Source organism: Hypanus sabinus, chromosome 11 (assembly GCF_030144855.1).
Source record: "Hypanus sabinus isolate sHypSab1 chromosome 11, sHypSab1.hap1, whole genome shotgun sequence".
Classification (NCBI taxonomy): Eukaryota; Metazoa; Chordata; class Chondrichthyes; order Myliobatiformes; family Dasyatidae; genus Hypanus; species Hypanus sabinus.
In genome coordinates this window covers 107651948-107659342 of record NC_082716.1, presented here as the reverse complement: position 1 = coordinate 107659342, position 7395 = coordinate 107651948, and the positions used below count along the sequence as shown (strand labels likewise).

Sequence of the window (7395 nt, the reverse complement as noted above, 5' to 3'; positions counted from 1 at the left end):
TTGGTACCTCTTTTGGGGCAGGTGTGACCTGTACAAAAAGGGCGAGTTGCACTTGAATCCCAAGGGGTCCAATATCCTGACTGGGAGGTTTGCCAAGGCTGCTGGAGTAAGTTTAAACTAGAATTGTTGGGGGTGGGAACTGAACTGAAGAGACTGGAGAAAAGGCGGTTGGTCTACCTGGAGATAGTACGTGAGGGAGGATAGGCAGGTGACAGAGATGGGACGCAGTCAGATGGACAGTTTGAGATGTGTATACTTTAACGAAAGGAGTATTGTTAACAAAGTTATGAGCTTAGAGCGTGGATCAGTACTTGCAGCAATGATGTGGTGGCTATTACAGAGACTTGGATGGCTCAGGGACAGGAATGGTTACTTCAAGTGCTGGGTTTTAAATGCTTCAGAAGGGACAGGGAGGGAGGCAAAAGAGGTGGGGGCGTGGCACTGTTGATCAGAGATAGTGTCACGGCTGCAGAAAGGTGGACATCATAGAGGGATTGTCTACGGAGTCTCGGTGGGTGGAGGTTAGGATCAGGAAGGGGTCAATAAATTTACTGGCCGCCCAATAGTAACAGGGATATTGCGGAGCAGAAAGGGAAACAGATCCTGGAAAGGTGTAATAACAGAGTTGTCGTGATGGGAGATTTTAATTTCCCAAATATTGATTGGCATCTCCCTGGAGCAAGCGGTTTAGATGGGGTGGAGTTTGTTGGGTGTGTTCAGGAAGGTTTCTTGACACAATATGTAGATATGCCTACAAGAGGAGAGACTGTACTTGATTTGGTATCCGGAAATGAACCTGGTCAGGTGTTAGGTCTTTCAGTGGGAGAACATTTTGGAGATAATCATCATAATTCTATCTCCTTTACAGTAGCATTGGAGAAAGATAGGTACAGACAAGTTAGAAAAGCATTTAATTGAAGTAAGGGGAATGAAGAGGCTACCAGGCAGGAAATTGGAAGCTTAAATTGGAAATAGATGTTCTCAGTGAAAAGTACGGAAGAAATGTTGCAAATGTTCAGGGGATATTTGTGTGGAGTTCTGCATGGGTACATTCCAATGAGACAGGGAAGCTATGGTAGGGTACAAGAACCGTGGTGTACAAAGGCTGTTATAAATCTAGTCAAGAAGAAAAGAAGAGCTAGGTAACGTTAGAGATCTAGAAGATTATAAGGCTAACAGGAAGGAGTTTAAAAAGGAAATTAGGAGAGCTAGAAGGGGCCATGAGAAGGCCTTGGCAGGCAGGATTAAGGAAAACCCCAAGGCATTCTACAAGTATGTGAAGAGCAAGAAGATGTGAAAGAATAGGACTTATCAAGTGCAACAGTGGGAAAGTGTGTATGGAACCAGAGGAAATAGCAGAGGTACTTAATCAATACTTTACTTCAGTATTCACTATGGAAAGTGATCATAGTGATGACTTTGCAGTGGACTGAAAAGCTTGAGCACGTAGATATTAAGAAAGAGGGTGTGCTGGAGCTTTTGGAAAGCATCAAGTTGGATAAGTCGCCAGGGCAGGATGAGATGTACCCCAGCCTACTGTGGGAGGCAAGGGAGGAGATTGTTGATCTTTGCATCATCAATGTGGACAGAAGTTCTGGAGGATTGGAGGGTTGCAAATGTTATTCCTTTATTCAAGAGAGTAGAGCTAGCCCAGGATATAGTCTTACCTCAGTAGTTGCTAAGTTGATGGAGAAGATCCTGAGAAGCAGGATTTGTGAACATTTGGAGAGGTATAATATGATTAGGAATAGTCAGCATGGCTTTGTCAAGGGCAGGTCATCCCTTATGAGCCTGAATTTTTTGAGGATGTGACTAAACACATTGATGAAGGAAGAGCAGTAGATGTAGTGTATGTGGATTTCAGCAAGGCATTTGATAAGGTACCTCATGCAATGCTTACTGAGAAAGTAAGGAGGCATGGGATCCAGAACTAGTTGCCCACAGAAGGCAAAGAGTGGTAGTAGATTGGTCATATTCTGCATGGCAGTCAGTGACCAGTGGTGTGCCTCAGGATTCTGTTCTGGGACCCTTACTCTTCATGAATTTTATAAATGACCTGGATGAGAAAGTGGAGGGATGGGTTTGTAAGTTTGCTAATGACACAAAGGTTGGAGGTGTTGTGGATAGTGTGGAGGACTGTCAGAGGTGACAACGGGACATTGATAGGATGCAAAACTCGGCTGAGAAGTGGCAGATGGAGTTCAACCCAGGTAAGTGTGAAGTGGTTCATTTTGGTAGGTCAAATATGATGGCAGAATACAGTATTAAATGGATAGACTTTTGGCAGTGTGGTGGATCAAAGGGATCTCAGGGTTCAAATAAATATAACAATTGTTTACTCAGTGACTCTACAGTACATTCATTCGTTTTCACCAAACTCTCGTATTAAGGTTTACAAATGACTTAATTTCAGCGGTTTGCTCATTCAGGTGTAATTGCAGCTTGCTCGTCATACGGGATAGGGGGCGCCACAGCTCCTGAAATTACACACTTGTCATCTCTTGCACCCTCTACTTGTTAGTCATTGGGAAGCAATCCCGCCTACCGTTCGTCACTCGATTGGATATAGCGTGTCGCAATCACGAAGTTGATTGGACAGAGCAATTGACAATCAACCTCCATCGGGCGGAATCATTTTCACTTGAGTTCGGCTTCCCGTACCTTCTAATGTCTTGTGGTTTTTAAACGGATGACCTCTGGTTACAAATTTGAAAACTCCTGTTCGCTCTGTGACTATAAGGTTGGTGGCAATTACGGTTTCACCTAACCTGTACCGAAAGTCCGGCAAAAGCTCGGCAATTTCGTCCTTAATAGGCGGGGTTCGGCTCGTGCTCGGTATCAACCAGAGCTTCGCCTTCACTCCTCTCCCCCCCCCCCCCCAATCCTACAATCACACTGCTCGCTGCTTTCCATTCAACCTTGCCCAACCATTCTGTCGTCGCAGCTTCTCCTTTGTTTGGGTTTGGCTCCATAACGCCCGTTGCTGCCGAGTCACCGGTCGCTCGTTCCTTCAGCAGCATTCAACGTGACTTGTCCTCCAAGTATAGCCTCCAATCAGAACACGCAGCTCCGCCTCGTGCTCGCAGTTCCTCCAATCAAAGCTCGGCATTCCACATTGCGCTCTTGGTTTCTCCAATCGGAGCTCGCCGCTATGCATCGCCCTCTGGATCCACTAATCAAAGCTTCGCGGTCTTGGTCCACCAATCAGAGGTCGCCGCTCTACAATGTGCTCCAATCAGAGTTCGCTTGATCCCGCGCGTGTCGGCTCGTGCTCTTGCTCCTTGGGCTTCAAGTTGACAGCTTTTGTTCTTCCAATACGGTCCGCATCGTGATAATGGCGGGCCGCCGAGTCACGCAACTTCACACAGAAAAAGCTGTAGGAACTCGGGGTCGGGCAGCATCTGTGAACAGCAGACGTTTCAACAGGACAGCTGTTCTATCTCCATAGATGTTCCCTGGCCTGCTGAGTTCCTCCAGCATTTTGTGTGTTGCAACAGCTTTACTACATCTGCAGAATTTCTTGTGTCCAGAGAATCAAAATCTGGTTTAATATCACCTGCACGTGTTCTGAAATTTGTTGTTATGCAGCAATAATACAACACCATACATAATACCTTAACCTAATTTACAGTTTTTAGTGTGTGTGCGCCTGACTGAGTTCACAACTTTCTGCAGCTTATTTCAATCCTGTGCAGCAGTTACCCCCACACCAGCATACCAGACAGTGATGCAGCCACTTGGAATATCTGGAGTCATTCAGCAAAGAAACTGGATATTTGGCCAACCAGTCCACTCCAAGCAAGATTCCCATTGAAACCATTTCCATCTGACCTCTTTTGACCAATATCCCTTTAAACCTTTCCAAATAGTTTTTAAATACAGGTATCCCCGCTTTACAAAAGTTCACTTTACGCCTCTTCGTTTTTACGAGAGACCTACATTAGTATCTGTTTTCACTAACTGAAAAAAGTCCGAAGAGGATTTTCGCTTTTATGAAAAAAGGCAAAAAGTGAAAATAGCGTTCAGTGTTTGTTTTGCAGTGATCCATTATAGAGGCAGAGCGCACCCGGAGCAGAACAACGTGATTAAGCGTTTCGATCATGGTGAACGAAATAAGGATATTGTGTGTGCGTTGAACTTGCCTCTGTAAGTGAAACTACACTGTACATACATTATTTCTACTTTATATAGGCTGTGTATTTATCATATTCCTGCTTTTACTATCTGTTAGTGTTATTTTAAGTTTTATGTGTTATTTGGTAGGTTATTTTTTGGGTCTGGGAACGCTCAAAAAATTTCCCCATATAAATTAATGGTAAGCTGCCCTTCCCCCCCCAGCCCAGGTTCATACTAAAATACTAAATCTCTCCTTTGCACCTTAAACCTATACCTTCTAGTTCTCAGATGAAAGGTCTCAACTCGAAGAGTTGTCTGTCCATTTCTCTCCATATTCGATGCCTAGTGTGTAGAGTTCCTCAGTACGATGAGTGTTGCTCCAGATTCCAGCAACTTCTGCCACTTGATTCTCCACCCTACCAAATAAAACTGGGCGCATCCATCATAACTTTGCCCCTTGTGATCTTGTTTAGATATAGAGCATGGAACAGTCCCTTCCAACACAAGGTGCCACACTACCCAGCAACCCAGCTGGATAACAGCCTCTCCCCCCCCCCCCCCCCCAGGCTGTGAGACCTCTGAACCCCCTGCTACCTCCCACTACACATTATTTATGACAGTGCCAGCAGCAGTCATACTGTTGTGCATTTTACTGCATGTTGTATTTATACTTTATGGCCACTTGTAAATGTACAGAATACTTTTTTGTCAGTTGAAAGTTCAGAGTAAATGGGATTATCAAAGTACATAGATGTCACCACAGACAGCCCTAAGTTTCATTTAATTGTGGGCATAATGAATAAATATATAGAAGAGTAACTATAACTGGATCAATGAAAGATCAACCAGAGTGCATGTGCGACTATAAATAAATAGCAATAAATATGGAGAACATGAGGTAATGAGATAAAGAGTCCTTAAAATGAGATCATTGGTTGTGGGAACATTTCAGTGATGGGACAAGTGTGTGAATTCATCCCCTTTTATTTAAGAGCCTGATGATTAACTGTTCTTGAACCTGGTGGTGTGAGTCCTGAGGCTCTTGTACCTTCTACTTGATGGCAGCAGTGAGAAGAGATCATAGGCTGGGTGGTGGGGTCCCTGATGATGGATATTGCTTTCCTACGACAGTTTGATTTAATATATATTTAGTATGTCATATATGTTCTCTGTTTTTGCACCTTTTTCCTGATAAATGGTGTTTAGCTATATATATGTGTACAGTTGTATGACAATGAACTTGAATTTGAACTGGACAAGAGATGGAATAGAAGAAGGTCCAGTAGGAACATTAATTGAGTAAAGAGTTCTTGAGCAATTGCTATCTGAAATCTAAAATCATGATGAAATATAAACATCTCGTGACAATGGCATTTTCAGGAGTGCCTTCAATCAGCACCAACCCAAATGCATTGCCCCGTCAGTTTCGTAATACTGCCCCTAATCTTGTACAGGCCCTCCTTGTTTTAGATGGTTACTGCACCTCCTCAAATCAAATCAAGTTTAATTATCATTCAGCCATACATGGATACAACCAAATGTAACAGTGTTCCTCTGGGACAAGGTGCAAAACATACACAGCCCATTCAAAACAGCGAGAAAAAAAAACAGTCACACAAAAATGTTGTCCAAGACCTTAAGTGACATGTGCTGCCAATTGATGGTATAGTTCCCGGCAATCCAGCCTGTCATTCCACAGATGAAACACTGGAGGGCCCCACTGATGGGGTGTTGGGCCAAGATGCAGGGCTGGTCTCTTCACCCTGAATGGGAAACTTCCAGTCATAAATCTCTAAACTTCCTTTCCCTGAGCAGAGCGCCCTAGATATCTCCACCTTTGGTTTATGGCTTGTAAACACGCAAATTATGCACAAACCAATGTTTGGGAGACCAGTGGGATGGACATGCTGGCGGCTCAGTCGGTGGCCAAGCAACTTGCAGTTGGTTAACTTGCAGTTCCAAACAGTTCTCAGGAATGGACCCCTAACATTAACCTGGAAAGGACCTGTATGCAAACGCATTATCAAGAGTAGTCCTGCTTGATGTCCAAGGATCTTTAACCTTTCATAAGAGATATTTTGGTGAATTAATCAAACGTTAGAGTTGAAATTGAATGTTCAAATCAGGTTGCCATTAGAGGTCCTCGTCCCTGGATCCCTCAGAGTTGTCACACAATTTGAGAGAGTGGTTAAAAAGGCACATGGCGTGTTAGCCTTTATTAGTCAAGGGACTGAGTTCAAGAGTCCATAGGAGCGGAATTAGTCCATTTGGTCCATCGGGTTTACTCCATTTCATCATGGCTGATCCCTTTCCCTCTCTGCCCCAATCTTCTGCCTTCTTCCCATTTCCCTTCATGTCCTGACTAATCAAGAATCTACCAATCTCTGCCTTAAATATACATAAAGACTTGATCTCCACAGCCACTTCTGGCAATGAATTCCACAGATTTACCACTCTGTGGCTGAAGAAATTCCTCCTCATCTCCATTCTAAAGTCATGAGGTAATGTTGCAGCTCCATGAAACTCCTGTTTGACCACCTTTGGAGTATTGTGTTCAGTTCTGGTCACCTTATTACAGGAAGGATGTGGAAACTCTAGAGAGGGTGCAGAGGAGATTTACCAGGGTGCTATCCGGATTAGAGAGTGTGACTTATGAGGATAAATTGAGCAAGCTGGGGTCTTTTTCTTTCGAGCTGGGGTTTGACGGGTCCATGGACTCTAGGTTGGGAACCACTGAGTGAAGGGTGATGGGAGGTGGCTTGATAGATGGGGATTACATTATAAGAGGCATCAATAGTGTGGACGGCCAGCATCATTTTCTTCGGGCGGAAGTAGATATTATGGGAGGGTATAATTTTGAGGTGATTGGACTAAAGTTGTGGTCCCCAACCCGTCGATCTTTGAGACTTTCCCAGTAGATCCTGAAAAAAGAAAAAAAATAAATACACAAATACTGGTCGAGAGATTGTTTCTGGGTTGCGGGGTTTTGCTTCCGATCTTTTCTGCCCTGGTGTGCATGTGTGTAACTAATCGATTTGGAGTCGATCTCGCCTTTCACTAAGGCTGAGGTAGGTGATCTTGGGCTTAAAAAGGTTGGTGACCACTAGACTAAAGTATGGGTGGGGGGGAATGTCAGAGGCAGGCTTTTCACACAGAGAATGGTGAGTGTGGAATGCACTGCCGGCGTGGTGGTAGAGGGAGGTACATTTGGGAGATTTGTGAAACTCTTAAATGGCCCTCCATTTTTCTTTCGTTCCCGTGCCTATGTGGGAGGGAAGG

At 44.2% G+C, this 7395-nt stretch overlaps 1 protein-coding gene across 2 annotated transcripts in view; it reads left to right on the top strand.

Moving 5' to 3' along the window:
- The first annotated feature begins 2399 nt into the window (after window positions 1-2399).
- The window catches only part of alkbh6 (alkB homolog 6), a 29640-nt gene continuing 24644 nt past the window's right edge, over window positions 2400-7395 (top strand). Inside the window, exons 1-2 of one of the 2 annotated variants that reach the window (XM_059985072.1) lie at window positions 2400-2740; window positions 4041-4146. The gene's annotated coding sequence lies outside the window, so the exon portion shown is untranslated. The remainder of the gene's footprint in view (window positions 2741-4040; window positions 4147-7395) is intronic. The other variant, XM_059985073.1, reaches the window with a different exon arrangement.